This window comes from Rhineura floridana, chromosome 7 (assembly GCF_030035675.1).
Source record: "Rhineura floridana isolate rRhiFlo1 chromosome 7, rRhiFlo1.hap2, whole genome shotgun sequence".
In the NCBI taxonomy this organism is placed as follows: Eukaryota; Metazoa; Chordata; class Lepidosauria; order Squamata; family Rhineuridae; genus Rhineura; species Rhineura floridana.
In genome coordinates, this window is record NC_084486.1 from 60450925 (window position 1) to 60466966 (window position 16042).

The 16042-nt window shown below is 40.9% G+C and overlaps 1 protein-coding gene across 2 annotated transcripts in view; it reads left to right on the top strand.

The window, feature by feature from the left end:
• C7H10orf90 (chromosome 7 C10orf90 homolog) overlaps positions 1 to 16042 on the top strand; it is a 188908-nt gene that overhangs the window by 166824 nt on the left and 6042 nt on the right. The gene's annotated exons all lie outside the window — the stretch shown is intronic.

The window sequence follows — 16042 nt, forward strand, 5'->3', positions numbered from 1 at the left end:
GCTTTTTAATGCCAGATCGGTAAATAATAAAACCTCCCTCATCCATGATTTAATTGTGGATGAGGTGGCCGATCTGGCATGCATAACCGAAACCTGGGTGAGCAATCTGGGAGGTGTTAATCTCTCCCAGCTATGCCCACCTGGGTACTCGGTTCAGATCCGAGAGTCGGGGAGGAGGAATCGCTGTGGTCTATAGGAGTTCCATCCCTCTTGTTAGGCACCCTATCCAGGTGGCTAATGGTCTGGAGTGTCTGCACATTACATTGGGTCAGCGAGACAGACTGGGAATACTGTTGGTGTACCGTCCACCCTGCTGCCCAACAGCCTCCCTAACTGAGCTGACAGAGGTGGTCTTGGACTTGTTGCGATCCCCCAAACTTTTGGTGTTGGGGGATCTCAACATTCATGCTGAGACCGCTATGTCTGGAGCAGCTCAGGACTTCATGACCTCCATGACAGCCATGGGGCTGTCTCAATTTGTTACTGGCCCCACGCATGTGTCGGGGCACACTCTAGACTTGATTTTTGCCACGGGAATAGGGGATGGTGATCTGGGAGTGAGGAATTTTACATCTATTCCTTTGTCATGGACAGATCACCGCCTACTGAGGTTTAGACTCACACTGTTTTCTCCCCTCTGCAAGGGTGGAGGACCAATTAAGATGGTCCGCCCCCGAAGACTAATGAATCCTGAGGGTTTTCAAAGGGCTCTAGGGAGTTTTCCGACTGATAAAACTGACGATCCTGTCGAAACCCTGGTCAATCTGTGGAACACGGAAATGACTCGGGCAGTTGACGCGATCGCCCCGATGCACCCTCTCCTATGCAGAGCTCAGTTGGCTCCTTGGTTTACCTGGGAACTAAGAGTGATGAAGCAAGAACGGAGACGGCTTGAGTGCAAATGGAGGCGAACTCCCGACGATTGTAATCATGCACTTGTGAGGGCCTCTACCAAGCTCTATATGAAGGCGGTGAGGGCAGCAAAGAAGCAGTACTTTGCTGCCTCTATTCAGTCATCTGTTAATCACCCAGCGGAACTTTATAAAGTTGTCCGGGGACTTTTACATTCTGGTTCCCAGGACGCAATAATACCATCAATAGCCCGTTGTAATGAGTTTGCGAGACACTTTCAGGACAAGATCATGAACATTCGCCGGGACCTTGACTCCAGTATTGTAACAGTTGAACCTAACGAGGTGTCCAGAGCACAGTCTTGTTCTGTTTTATTGGATGAGTTTCAGTTGGTACAGCTCGAGGATGTGGACAAGGTCCTTGGACAGGTGCGGGCGACCACTTCTACCCTGGATCCTTGCCCTTCATGGCTAATAAAAGCTAGCAGGAATGGGACAGCCGGCTGGGCCAAGGAGGTGATCAGTGCCTCTCTACGAGAGGGAGTGGTCCCACCCCGCCTGAAACAGGCGGTGGTGAGACCGCTCCTAAAAAAACCATCCTTGGACCCTGATAATCTTGACAACTATAGGCCGGTAGCAAATGTCCCATTCCTGGGCAAGGTTCTAGAGCGTGTGGTCGCTCGCCAACTCCAGGCTCTCTTGGATGAAACTGATTATCTGGATCCATTTCAATCGGGCTTTCGGCCGGGGTTTGGTACAGAAACGGCCTTGGTCGCCCTGTATGATGACCTCTGTCGGGAGAAAGACAGAGGGAGTGTAACTCTGTTAGTTCTCCTTGATCTCTCAGTGGCTTTTGATACCATCAACCATGGTATTCTTTTGGAGCGACTCTCGGATTTGGGAGTTGGAGGCACTGCCTGGCAGTGGCTGTGCTCCTATCTCGAGGGTCGTCTCCAGAAGGTGCTGCTTGGGGAGCTTTGCTCGAGTCCCTGGGTACTCCAGTATGGGGTCCCGCAGGGCTCAGTTCTGTCCCCCATGCTCTTTAATATCTACATGCAGCCGCTGGGTGAGGTCATTAGGAGATTTGGAGTGCGTTTCCAGCAATATGCTGATGATACGCAACTCTACTTCTCCTTTTCATCTTCTTCAGGTGAGGCTGTTGATGTATTAAACCGCTGCCTGGCCGCGATAATGGACTGCATGAGAGCCAATAAACTGAAGCTCAATCCTGACAAGACTGAGATGCTGTTGGTTGGGGGGTTGTCTGCCCAGATGGTTGATGTTCGACCTGCCCTAGATGGGGTTACACTCCCCCTAAAGGAGCAGGTCCGTAGTTTGGGGATTTTATTAGATCCGCTCCTGTCACTTGAGGCTCAGGTAGCCTCGGTGGCACGGAATGCATTCTACCAGCTTCGGCTGGTAGCCCAACTACGACCCTATCTGGACAGGGAGAATCTCGCCTCAGTTATCCATGCTCTGGTAACCTCTAGATTGGACTACTGTAATGAACTCTACGTAGGGCTACCTTTGAAGACGGTTCGGAAACTTCAGCTAGTGCAGAATGCTGCGGCCAGAGTTCTTACTGGGACAAAGAAATTTGACCATATAACACCTATTCTGGCCCAACTGCACTGGCTACCAATATGTTTCCGGGCCAGATTCAAAGTGTTGGTTCTTACCTATAAAGCCTTAAATGGCATCGGACCGCAATACCTGGTGGAACGCCTCTCCCGCTATGTCCCTACCCGTTCGCTTCGCTCAACCTCGAAGGCTCTTCTCCGGGTCCCAACTCATAGGGAGGCCCGGAGAACGACAACTAGATCTAGAGCCTTCTCAGTGGTGGCCCCCGAATTATGGAATGCCCTCCCTGATGAGATACGCCTGGCGCCTTCTCTGCTATCTTTTCGGCACCAGGTAAAAACCTACCTCTTTGCCCAGGCATTTTAAATGGCATTTTAAGCTTAAACTTTGTAATTGAAATTCTTATTTTAATCTTTTAATCTTGTGCTTAAAATGTTTTATAACTGTATAATGAAATTCACACTTGCTCGTATTTTAAATGTGTTTTATCCTGTTGTGCACCGCCCTGAGAGCTTAATGCTATAGGGCGGTCTAAAAATGTAATTAAATTAAAAAAAAATTATTCCTAGCCAACCTTTGTGTAGATCCATTGCAACTCAGGGAAAATGGCAAGGACAGGGCCAAGTATGATTTGTATGCAGGTTTCATAGTCACTGGAGAGCTGTACGTTCTTTCAAAACAATGGCTACAATATCAGTATTTAAAAGATAGAGAACTCTCGAGGATAGATTAATGTGATGGAAATAGGCTTGCTGCATGTACTGTATAATTTACTGTTTTAAAAATGAAGCCCTGTAGCCTCTTCAGCATGCACTTTTTCAGTTTATATTGTTTCCTACCATTTCCCCTAATTTCTGCCCATTCAGTTGCAGCTTCTTTACAGCATATCCTTGAAGAACGGGAAGCTGTTGTTAGCCAGAGATGTGGTAACACTATGAACTTGTGTGCTATGGGAGGGAGGGACGTTTGTATATATATGTGTGTGTCCATCCATCAATCTATGGACTCTTCTGAAACCTTCAGAGGTAGGCATAGGACTATTTCATTTAACTGAGGACCTACAGAAAGAGTCTTGTAGAAACAGAAATTTAGAGCCCGCAAATTTAGAGCCAGCAACACCAATTGCTGGCCCTGTTGTTGCCTGCTGAGCTGGCTTTCCACTTGCATCTTTCAAATTAATCTTGAACATGGGTAGTGTAATAACTATTTTAGTTTGTTTTTTTCTGGATTAGAGGGATTCTCTACAAACATAAAGGGTTGTATTCAACATAGTAACTGGTTAATAATAATAATAAATAATAAAATTTAATTTATGTGTCGCCTATCTGGCCGATGGCCACTCTAGGCGACGTACATGTAAACTGGTACATGTACATGTAAACTGACGTACATGGTTCTGTCAGTGTGAGGATTTCACCTTGCACAACAGAATGTTGTCTCCTTCTCCTCCCTCTGCATGCCTCCTAAATCTATTCTGAGGGTTCCCCAACCCTCTGGAACAGATTTGAGGATGGTGTGGGGCACGTGCGGTGGAGGCAAAGGGGGAAAGTCCCATTACGCTAATTCTAATCCTTGCACTAGTACAATTGTTTAATGGAATTCCACTCAAAGACTTTCAAAGACTACATTGTCTCCTAGAGGGCTTTAAAGCACTGATTGGCAGCTACGGAGACCAAAAGGCTAATCTACAGTACAGCTCTCATGTAATGGTGAGCCAACTCTTTCATATCTCCATCTCTTTCCCTTCAAGAAGCACTCAGCAGTCCATTTCCAGCATCAGCTACCCCCTTCCTTGTATCCAGATGGGGAGAGGTGATTTCTCATAGGAAAAGATGAATTGGCTAAGCACACTTGACTTACTGCATATGGGCAGATTGCCAATGTACTGACTATCTCTGTTATGTTGTAGCATGTTCTGAGCATTATATGTAATAGTTGTTCATCTTTATCCAGCATCTCCTTGCATTTATGTGAAATCTGATGCACAGACAGCTGTTAGAGACATCTTTGCATGTGCACCTGCACTGTACATACAGTGGTTTGCTTGATACTGTAGTGAATGAGGACTATTGTTTTCTCTGAAAGTTCTGTGAATGAGGTCATTAACAAACTGGGGTCAAAATGAGCCAGCTCCATGATATACTATACCCAGCATTTTTATTTCAGTGTTGCTGTGAAACAAAAGCAAAGGCCTTGGGAGACAATTCCTTCTCTATTTAACATAAGTGGAAGTATCTATTGAGAATGCAGAATCATTACATTGTACATAAATCACAGTCCATTTTATCAATGTTCTTGTAATTTCATGGTCTTTTGTATGGGGAATAGTAATCAATTCAACCAATTCCAGTTCCATATAAATATCAACAACTGTGCAGTTCCTGTTTACCTTCTCATCTTTTTTTAAAAATGTTGCTTACTAGATGCAGTTGTAATCCATGCAGAAGATTTCACAAGGTGCCAAAAGTAATTTGAGAAAAATTAGCATGTTTAGCCAGCAGAAGATTTTTATCATCATAAGAGCACTCTAGTGGCAAACCACCTGAATTTCTTTTTACTAGCCTTTTGTACTGTATAATTTTTATGTTTGATTTCAAGGAGACTAATTAGTCTAAGATAGACTACTTTGCTGTTGACTACATTAACAAATTAGAGATCCCACTGTGGTGAACCGAATAGAAACAATGTTCAAATAACTAGATTTAAATCCAAACCCCCCCCCATGATGTAATTACTTCAGTGACAGGGCTACCAGCTGTTTATAGTACTTTAAATCTTCATAATGAATAGTTTTGTGATCTTAGTGTACACAAACATTCATAGAGGTTTTTCAATTTGCAAAGAACCTATGTCTGTGCTATTTTGCATGTTAATATACCTCAGTTCCCCATTCCCCTTTTAGGGAAACTGTTTCTTACTGAAAAAACTTCAATATAAGGCAATATAAAGCTGCCATCTGATATTTGTTCATTTCTCTTGACTTGTTATGGATTTATCTTGCAGTAAGCTTGTGAAATACATATTTTCATGAGTATTTAGAAACAACAAAATTGATGGTCTCTTGATGTGTTTAAGTAATTACTATTGTGAAGTTTCTGAAGTTCTGAGATACTCTTCAAGGATCTGACAACTGTTTATACACACATGCCACAGGCTGTCCTCATTTGGACTAGGATTGGAAACCTGTGGCCCTCCAGATGTTGGACTACAGCTCCCATTATCACCAGTCACTGGAATTGCTGGCTGAGGCTGATTGAGTCCAACAACATTTGGAGTGCCCCAGGTATCCTATCCCTATTTTAGGCAGTAGTCAATACTAGCCCTCCAGGCATTGCTGAACTACAACTACCATCATCCCTGACCATTGGTCATGCTTGCTAAGTCTGATGGGAGCTACTGTAGTTCAGCAACATCAAGAGGGTGAAAGTTCCCCACTCCTGATTTAGGGGGTCTTGGATAAGGGAAGGGAATATGAGGGTACCAGTCTGCACACGTGCATAGAGAAAGGGAGTCAGCAAGGATATATTGAGCTCTAAAAGGATCCTTCACATGTGGGTGCTGTGCCTGAAATGCAAATTAATAGTCTCCATTTTATAAAGAAATTAAAACCCATTAATTTCACGTACAAAACAGTTATATCACTTGTCTTTGGTTTACAGCTTCTTTCCCCCCTTAATTTTAGTCTTCAATTTATTCTTGCATTTTTGAAAAGTTGCAACATTTTTAAACTTTTTAAAATGTAAACTTTTAAAACTGATAATTATTTTACCAGGAGTTCACTTGTACTTATTTTTTCTTCATTTAAAAACATTGATCATACTTTTCTGGCTGTTGTTCATTTCTTCCAATGCTTCTGCTTGCTTTTTACATTTTTCAGTCAAAGTAGAGTTAAATCTGAGATAATGACCCATGACATTTGTCTTCGTAGACTCAGACTGCAATTTTTCTACATTTGGTCTTCTGCTTGATGATCATGTATCTTTCCAGACATTTTTCTTTGTTTTCAATCAAATGTTATCTTTTACAATTCTCCTCTGTTAAAATGGGCATATATGGATCTTGGGCATCCCATCATCTTTGATAATCCTGTCTTCCTGCCTTTTTAATAGTTTCGCTATGTGTTTCTTACAGCGTAATCCTATAACATGTTTACACAGCAAGTCTCACTAAATTCAATGATAACTCAGTAAGTATACTCTTACACCCAGGAAACTGTGGATTGTGGCTTTAGCTATCTTGATCTCTTTTGTACCTTTTCTTTCAAAAAACAGGTTTTTAAAAGTTTGAAACTGTTTTAGGAACATTCATGATTCCTCACCCCTTCCTAGATTTCTTTTCTACAGTCCTTTTTGTCACTTTACTTTGAACTGGTGATTTAACTTGAGCTTACCATCTGTAATGAACACCCTCCTCCAGGTTTTCCCAGTGGCCATTTCTCCCTAGCTCTGGGAGAACAAGCCACCCACCAGCTAAATGCCAGCAAAACTAAGCAGGGTTAAAAACCCTCCTAAATCATGGTAAGCTGCCACCACTACTATATATCCACCGGGTCTTGGCCAGGAGATTCCCCAACCATTGGAGGAACCCTTGGGTTCTTTTGGGCCAGGGCTACCAGCATTTCCTCTGCCCACAGAGGCTATAAATCACAGCTTTACATGGTAGATAATGGGCGTTGTGGTCAAGACTATGGAATTAGAACTCTTTACTATACAACACAACCAAGTAATTCTAACAAAAATGTTTATTCAAAAAAGTAAGAAGCAATACATACAAGAGAACTATACAAAAAATAACAAGCCAAATAGGTAAAAGGAATTAAAAACAAATGGTAGGAAAATATTGAGGGGAAAAGGATAACAATATAAAAATAAAAAAATAAGGTAAAGTACAAAGAAGTAAGGTACAAGTCTGTCAAAAATAACAAAGACTATCTCAGCCTAACTATTCCAAACCATTGGAACCTGCCTAGGATACTTGCCAATAGTAATCATAGATCAGCATTCCCTGGTAAAACAAGAAACCTGGTATACACATCAGTATAGCATGAGTATCAAGCTTCAGACAAAGAGACAAGGCATCATCCCCCGATTATATCAGGGTACATGTTAGCAATCACCCAATCAAAGACTACCGGACTGGGAATTCCCAGTCAGGTGTATCTCATGATAGCACAGCTGAACCTGACGTTCTTGGCCACATTCACAATGTAGATTTATTCCACTATTATTCTATTTTAAATAGTCATATTTAAATAGTCAGGATTCTTTGGGGGAAGCCAGGACTGTTTAAAGTGGAATAATAGCGGAATAAATGTATGGTGTGAATGTGGCGCTCATTAACCTTGAGGCCTAGCACAAAGTAACCCAGGTGGTAGTCCTCTCCTTATTAAACTTAGCTACTACTCCCACAAAACTTAGCTACTCTGTTTCCCAGAGGTCATCACACTTACACTCCCACTCTGATCAAGGGCAAAATCTGCCCTTGGCATTACACCATCCCCCCTCAGTGTCTTGCTCTAGGCTTTCACCTGGAAAGAAGGCATGTCAAGAATGTTTCTCATGCTTTACTGACTGCTGATTTAAGTGTATGGACCATCTACGTTGTTAGCTGTATTTATTCCAAATCAGGGCTGAACTGTAGACAACTGCTGACTCCCCGTTCATCCCTCCCCTCCCCTCCCCTCCAACAGTTGTGTGTGGAGTGTGTGTCAAACCAGGAATCAACTGTGAGAAACAAAGAATAAACTGAAGTTCCCCATAACTATTGTTGCTCAGACAAAGTCCCAGTTCAAACAAAAAGGATTTAACAGCTCTTCTTGTGTTAGCAGAGCTCAACTTGGACCAGGGTTTACCATTTCCGTTTCCTTGCTTTGTGACAAAATTCACTAATAGGCAAAAAAAACCTTGCAATTTAAGAACATACCTATAGCCAACAGATATTTCTATCAAACTTTAAAACCAGGGAAATTGGTAGCTATAGTGAATGCACCGGGGAGCAGGAGACCTAACCTCCTCTCTGAGATATTGTACTGCTCTACAAATTTGTCAAAATGCAAACACCATTTGGGTTGGTCTTTCACACTCCAATCCACTTCCTGTGTAGCTTGGAAAAATTTGGTGCCTCTGAGGGGAGGGGGATGGAGGGGAGGGGTGAAGGAAGGGGGAGAAAAGAGGCAAGAGGGAGGGGATAGGAGGGAGGAGGAGGAGAAGGAAGGGAGGGCAGGTTTGATCATTTGCATGCTTTTTCAGTTCAGTGGGATTTACTCCTATGCAATCATGCTTAGGATAGGTGAAACTGATCTGGGGGAGCAGCAGGGAGAGAAGGGGAGGAAGATAGCTGGAGGTGGAAGGGGGAGGGGAAGCATCTTTCCTTTCCAAAAGGAAAACATTGTAAACAGTATCATTCTTATTCAGGGTTTCCCCCACCTTTTTATTCTACAGCACACACATGTAGCCTCCCACCCAAATTAATCCAAAGCTGTCACTGACCACATCCACACCAGACTTTTATTTCACTTTAGACAGTCATGGCTTCTCCCAAAGGATCCAGGGAAGTGTAGTTAGTGACGGGTGCTGAGAGTTGCTAGGGAATGCCCTATTTCACTCACAGAGCTTCTATTAGAGTGGCTGACTGTTAAACCACTCTGGCCACTGGAGCTCTGTCAGGGGAATAGGAGTCTCCTCTCAGCACTATTCATAAACTACACTTCCCAGGATTCTTTGGGGGAACCATGACTGTCTAAAATGAAATAAAGGTCTGGTGTGGATGTAGCCCCCTGATTAGGCAAGCCCAACAGCTGTGAGTCCAGCTTTTAGAACACTGACAGTTGGTTCATACTGAGCATGTCCAGCCTTGTCATTGAGTTCAATGAGACTGGGCCTGGCAACCAAGAGGTCTTCTGTATCTTTAAAAGTTGTGCAGGGGGGAAGGGAGAATTCCACCTTGTGGTTTTTCCTATTACAATGTTGCAAGAACACCTGCACTTGGCTGACTTTCTCTTCTCCTAAAGATACAGGATCAGTCTCAGGCCATGAACCTGGCAACCCTAATTCTGACATATACATGTAATGCTTTAATTGAGCAAGCCCAAATTTGCTTGCATGCAATTGAATGTCTCTTGCAAAATAGTGACTAATTTGGAGGAGCCCACAGGTCAAAGAATACAACTCCCAGGCATGCTTCAACCAGACTAGCTCTTCTGTTAGAAGTTAAGCACAGTCTTCACTTCTGTGCATCAGCAATTTTATTTGTAGGCAGGAATCCAACTTCTTCCTATTCTTTTTCTTTTCCCAACCTCTCTTCCCTGTGGCTTTAAGTGACTTTCCAGCTAGTAAATGTGTTTAGCTCCTCATTCATCTCCATTCTTTAGGGCCAACATTTGCATTTGTTAAAATACATTATCAAGATTAGCTATTTATTTTGGTCTCCTGCCCTAAGATCTTGGTGGAGCTTCCTTGTCTCACTAAGGGATTGTCACAAATAACTTACTGCTGTGCAGGATATTTGATAAAATCCAGAATCCCAGCAAGGTTAAAAGATTTGAATAAAACATGGATTAACTGCCTACCAATTACATGATGCTTTTTTTGCCTCTACCTGAATATCTCTTAAACTGTCAACTTTCAAACTGCCTTCCTCTAGTCCCCTCAGATTATTTTTTACTTTATGTTCATAGGAACCTACTTGTGATTTCCTAAGGGATGAGTCTTACACTCTTTGTGTTGCCTATTTCACATGTTGCACCGGTTTTTCTCAAAACTGAATGTTGTTGCTGTTCCTCACAAACAAATCTGAATGAAATATGGATGAATGCTCAATACAAAAGTCATCTGGAAGCAACCTAAGATAATTTAGTACATACATATTGTGGATTACAGTCATAATAACATATCTTTCTTTTTCCTTTGAAAATGCTTTTGATATACTTCCATGAGTATATAATTTATTATTCAGCATTATTTATAATGAAGGTGATGTTCTTAATACATTTCTTTTCTTGAACTGCCTCCTGAAATTTCATTGAAATGCTACAAGAATGAATATTGTGTTGTTTTTTACCTGTTGATAGAACACATAGGATAGTAAATATTTGGTCTCACATAGCTGGCTTTCTTTTCCAAATAAGGGATTTTATCATTTCCTCCATCGCCTCTCCTCCCTGTGTTTTGTAGTTCCTAGTAAAAGGATGACCAATGATTTGAAAAAGCAGCCCAAGTTGAGTTTTTTTCTTGGTCAGTTGGCAGTCCTATTTATAGAGACCCATCACACTGGCTATCTAAAAGCACTCAGAATTGTGCAGAATGTAAAAAAACAACACCTCTGTTTGATTTGTAGCCACAGTTCCCTTAAAGCTTACAGAAGTGTTTGGGGACAGAGAATCTAGATAACTGATTGGAGGATAGTTGGGCATTAAATACATTGGTTTGCCAGTACTAAGTTTGTGTAAATATATTTGAGTTGAAGCACTTGAAAAAGCCTCCATCTACTTAATATCATAAAAATATCAATAATAGCATGCTTAAGTAGTGAAGTTTCTAATCATAAATTTCCACATGGTTCTAAAAAAAAAGCATTTGAAAAACATTTGATTTTTCAACATTTTCTTTTGTCTTTCTTTCCCTTTCTTAAATATCAAAAATGGGATGGGAAGTATTGCATATTGACTTGTATAAATAGTACTGCTCTTAAACTAATATAGCATCCACAGAATGCTGTTAGCATTAAAATGATAGTCCATATGTTCCTCCCATTTAATCCAGATCTATCCTTTCCATAGAAAACCTGATGTTAAAAAAACACAAAACCTGTTGCCCATGAGCCATTTGCAATATCCGAATGACCTGTTTGCAATATCAAACCTCCATGTGGAAGCACCCTAAAAGCAGTCTCTCCCCTTTCTCAGGAAAAGAGTAAATAGAATGTAATTGCAACTAGGTGGGGCTCCTTTAAATGCCTGTATTCATTGGTTGCCTGGAGCAACCTCCATAAATATCCAGGAAACACATGTGGTGCCTTTAAAAGTTGGTAACAGAAGCTGCAGAGAAGATCTGAATTCAGGGTTGTGAATGCTGAGTTGACATCTGTATCAAACTAAGGAGCTCTGTAGTTTCTTACTATCTTTAGCAAACAAACTACCTCCTCCCCCAAGCAAGAGTTATGTAGTATTTGCTACCAAGAATGAAACTTATTTCCAAGTAAGTGGGACTGGTCTTAGTGGAATTTACTTCTAAATAAGTGCAATTCAGCTTCTACTTGCTTTAAAGCATAGGTCATAACAATTACTTTGAAGCAAAAATAGATTTAGGATTTGAATCAGAATGATGGACTAAATACAAGGGGATATGTTTATTTATTATTTATTAATTTGATTTATATACCATCCTCTCAGTAGAAGCCCAGGGTGGCAAACAAAGCACTAAAAACACTTGAAAACATCATAAAAACAAACCCTAAAATACATTAAAACACATCATCTATAAAAACATTTTTAAAGCTTTAAAAACATCTTTTTTTAAGAAAAGGTTTAAAAGTATGTTTTTTTAAAAAAAGATTTAAAAACATATTAAAAAGCAATTCCAAAGCAGACTCTGATAAGGTCTCTTCTTAAAAGGCTTGTTGAAACAGGACGGTCTTCAGTAGGCACCAAAAAGATAACAGAGATGGCACCTGTCTAATATTTAAGGGGAGGGAATTCCAAAGAGTAGGTGCCACCACCCTAAAGGTCCGTTTCCTATGTTGTGTGGAATGGACCTCCTAATAACATGGTATCTGCAGGAAGCCCTCATGTTCTGTTGATTTCAGTGGGACTTGTCTTTTTAGGATCAGAGCCTTTTTATTTACTTAGAAGTAAATCCCATTCACTTGACTGGGACATTTCTTAGTAGTTGTGTTTAGGATTACAGTTTATACAGGCATACCCCGCTTAACATCGCTTCACTTGTAACATACATGCGCCATACGCCACCATACCCCACTTAACATACGCGCGCTTTGCGATTACGGACACTTAATGGAATGACACCACTGCCATCTAGTGGCGATTGCAGTGCAGTACATGCATAGATAATTGCTTCATTTTAAGTACATTTTCACTTTACATACACACTCCGGTCCCATTGCATACGTTAAAGTGGGGTATGCCTGTATATTACAGTTTATATAATACATAATATAGATTATATTATATATGTTTACTTAGAGATGACCCTCCCCCGTGCTCAATGGGGCTTCTCTCTGAGTCAACATATATAATGGGATATATCTACTCAGAAGTAAGTACTATTGAGTTCAATGTGGTTTACTCCTGAGTAAGTGAGCATGGAATCAGTGTCATGTTTTCAGTACTATGCACACATACAATAGGGAAGCAATCCCCTTGGGCCCCACTATTTCTACACATGGTTTAGATATTTATGCTTAATTTTTATATTTCAGGGTGCATAGAACTGTCTGCTATATAACCGAGAGTTCCTCCAGTGTGATCTTTTTCTGCTGCCTCCCATTCCTTTGGAAAACTTTCAAAACCTAGTAGGCTGGTGTAATAGGCGTAGGTATGAGATTGACACCAACACCGAAGACAGAATGGAATACCTAATGGAATACTGATACTTACTTTGGGGTTTTAAATGTACTCACTGTTTCTAAGGACTCAAGTGTCATTGACCTGATTTGCATGATACACTGGCTAAGCCAAACCTTGGCTTAGCTCAGCACAGCAGCACAAAAGACCAGGGAAAAGCAAAGTGGTTGTGAGCTCCTCCCAGGAACCTGCACAGCGATGCAAACAAATCAGGCCACATTCCCCTAACCCACTTTAGCCAGATTCACTTGCAGCCAGATCCAGCTACTGTACTGAGAGCAAAGCTGCCCTTCTCGTACCTCTGGGTGCTTGGACAGTTTAGCTGATATAAAAACCTACTTGTGTAACTTTCTAGGAAGCCTCTTAGCCTAACACAGCCACCTGTTCTTCTGATCTTTATTAGCAAAATATCATTGCCCCAGGAAAAATAAACTGTAATATTCAAGCCTCAGGTATCCACCTTTGCTTCAGCTTCCTCTGGTCTTCTTGCCTCACACCATCATCAACTTCCTAACTGACATTTTTACTACGATTTAGGATTAACTGCCCTTTCTTTACTGTCTAGATCTTACAACCAATCAAAGTCTGTTGTTCCCCAGACAAATCAAGATGAATTTACCTGATCCAGGCCCCATCTATAAATTCCCCCAATTTCAGAACCTGTCACCAAGCAGCTACTACTAAAGAGGCTTGCAACATAGTACTAGCGGAAGGCCTTGAACCTTGGTGGTTGCTCTCTGATATCATCAAAGGTTACTGAAATCTTTTCCAGAGTACAAGACATTAACAGACAATCATATAGACAGCATTTCTCTACACGTATCTAAGAGTATGCTCCATTAAAATTAATGGAACTTCAGTGTGAAAATAAACACATGCAGACTGGGGATGGAAAGATCTGTCACTTTCAGTTCTCTCAGTTTCTCATTTTTCCAATGTTAAATTCAGTTCTCTAAATTTCTGCAGCAATCTGTGAATTTTTTATTTTAAAAATCCTCATGAAAATTCTTGCATCATTTTAGTGCGAATTTCTCCAAATAAGCACATTTTTGTAGGCACTTTTGACAAAGATACACATTTTTGCAAGCTATTTCTCATCACATCATGCCTTTTTGCCTGTTATTTTCACTCATATATTCATTTTATGCACACTTTCCCCTAATACATGGCATTTTTGTAAATATTGTTTAGTTGGCGAACTGCATCTCAAAATTCTAATAAATGCAAATTTCGAAGGATGGCTGTGTTTCGGTTCTCATATTGTCTCAGAAACTGAGAATTTGATAAATTCTGCTTAAAATGTGAACTGAATCTAAATTCTCACCCATACCTAGTGTACGCTTATCCTTTCCTAAATGGCGATGTTACAGAACTAGTTCTGATTACTATTGTGCAAAGGCTTTCATTTATTACAAATGAGTGTAAGTCTATGGATTTCATCAGTCTCCTTGCCCCACCTTGTCTGTTTCATAAACAGTCCCTATATTTAATTTTTGGAGATGGTTCTGTGGACTTCTAAATGCTCCAAAGTAATATTCTTGCACAGTGTCATAGCCAGAAAATGCCTTCAAACTCTTAGTTTTTCAGTGATGTACAACATTATTTTGAATCAAGAGCCATGTTGATTCATGGAATACTTGGGGGGGGATCCTGTTATTTGGCTTACAGTTCAGTATGTCTATTGGGTCCTTCTCTGATAGCATCATTTTTTTGTGACAAAGCCAATCTTTCCCTATGGCTCCCTCCACCCTAATTCAATACATAAGCCCAAGTCTTAACAGTAATTTTTTCCACACCCCTTTACACATATTCATGTTTCTGATATAAATGTACAATATCATTATCCTGTGGAATTATAATCCAAATTCCTGAAGTGGGTGAGGTAGGGATGATAAATCCCTCAAGCCTAGCCATTTCTTGGTTAAAGCTAATGCAGAATAGGGAGTCAGAGATACAAAAACTGGAGAGAAGAATTTAGAACTGGCTGTAATTTTACACTAATTGTCGCATACCCCATGGTACTGCCCCTTTAAGATTCCCAGAAGTGCCTGTTGTTGTACAAAGCAAGATCAGCAGAGCGTGTGTTAAGGACAGGACACTAGGAGGGCCAGACATATATAGGTTGCTTCTCTACAACATAGAAGTGGCTTAAAGTGAATAACACATTAAATAACACAAAATAAAGCTAGAAAAACAAAAACATACAACAACAGTAGTACCTCAGTTAACAAATCCTCCAGGAGCAAACTCCTTTTAAGGAAGGCCTTTTTAAGGTGAAACTGATGAGCTTTGCTTTGCTCCAGATAAACCTTCAAGCCTGTGCCTTTGCTTTGCTGTGGATAGTTTTAAGCCTATGCTTTTGCTTTAAGGTGAAACTGACTAGCCTGTGTCTTTGCTATGTTATCAATAAAGTGATAAGCATGTGCCTTTGCTTTGCTAGGGTGAAACTGAAAAGTCTGTGTGTTTGCTTTGCATTAAGGAGATCTCATTTCCTCCCAGGGCTGGGGAGGAAAAGATCCAATACAATTCAGAGGAGGGGGAGTGGGGAGTGGGGAGTGGGTGGATGCTGGGTAGGCATCCTGTTATCTTTGCACTCAGTGATAAAGGAGGTTTTGGTTGCAAAAGGCCCCAGATTCAATCCCTGGCATCCCTTGGAGAGCCACTACAAGTCAGTATAGATACTGTGCTAGATGGAGCAGTGGTCTACTTGGTGTAAGGTAGCTTCCTATGATCCAAACCTTTCTTACAATTCACAGAACTATTGTAAACTTGAGAATGATTTTATATGCAAAATGTGGTTTGAAATACATCTTGCCTATTTATTTGAATATTTATTTGAATATTTATTTATTTGAATATTTATTTACAAGGGTTGGGGAGGTGGGAAGTGGGTAGAACTTTGAAAGCATGGTGCACAAATGCCCAACTTTTACTTAAGTAGCTAGAATGGGATTATTACACTATCGACGTGCAGAGCTGGACAATTTAACTTTTGCAGGCCCAAGTTAGCTCTCGTAGTGTGTATTAGAGT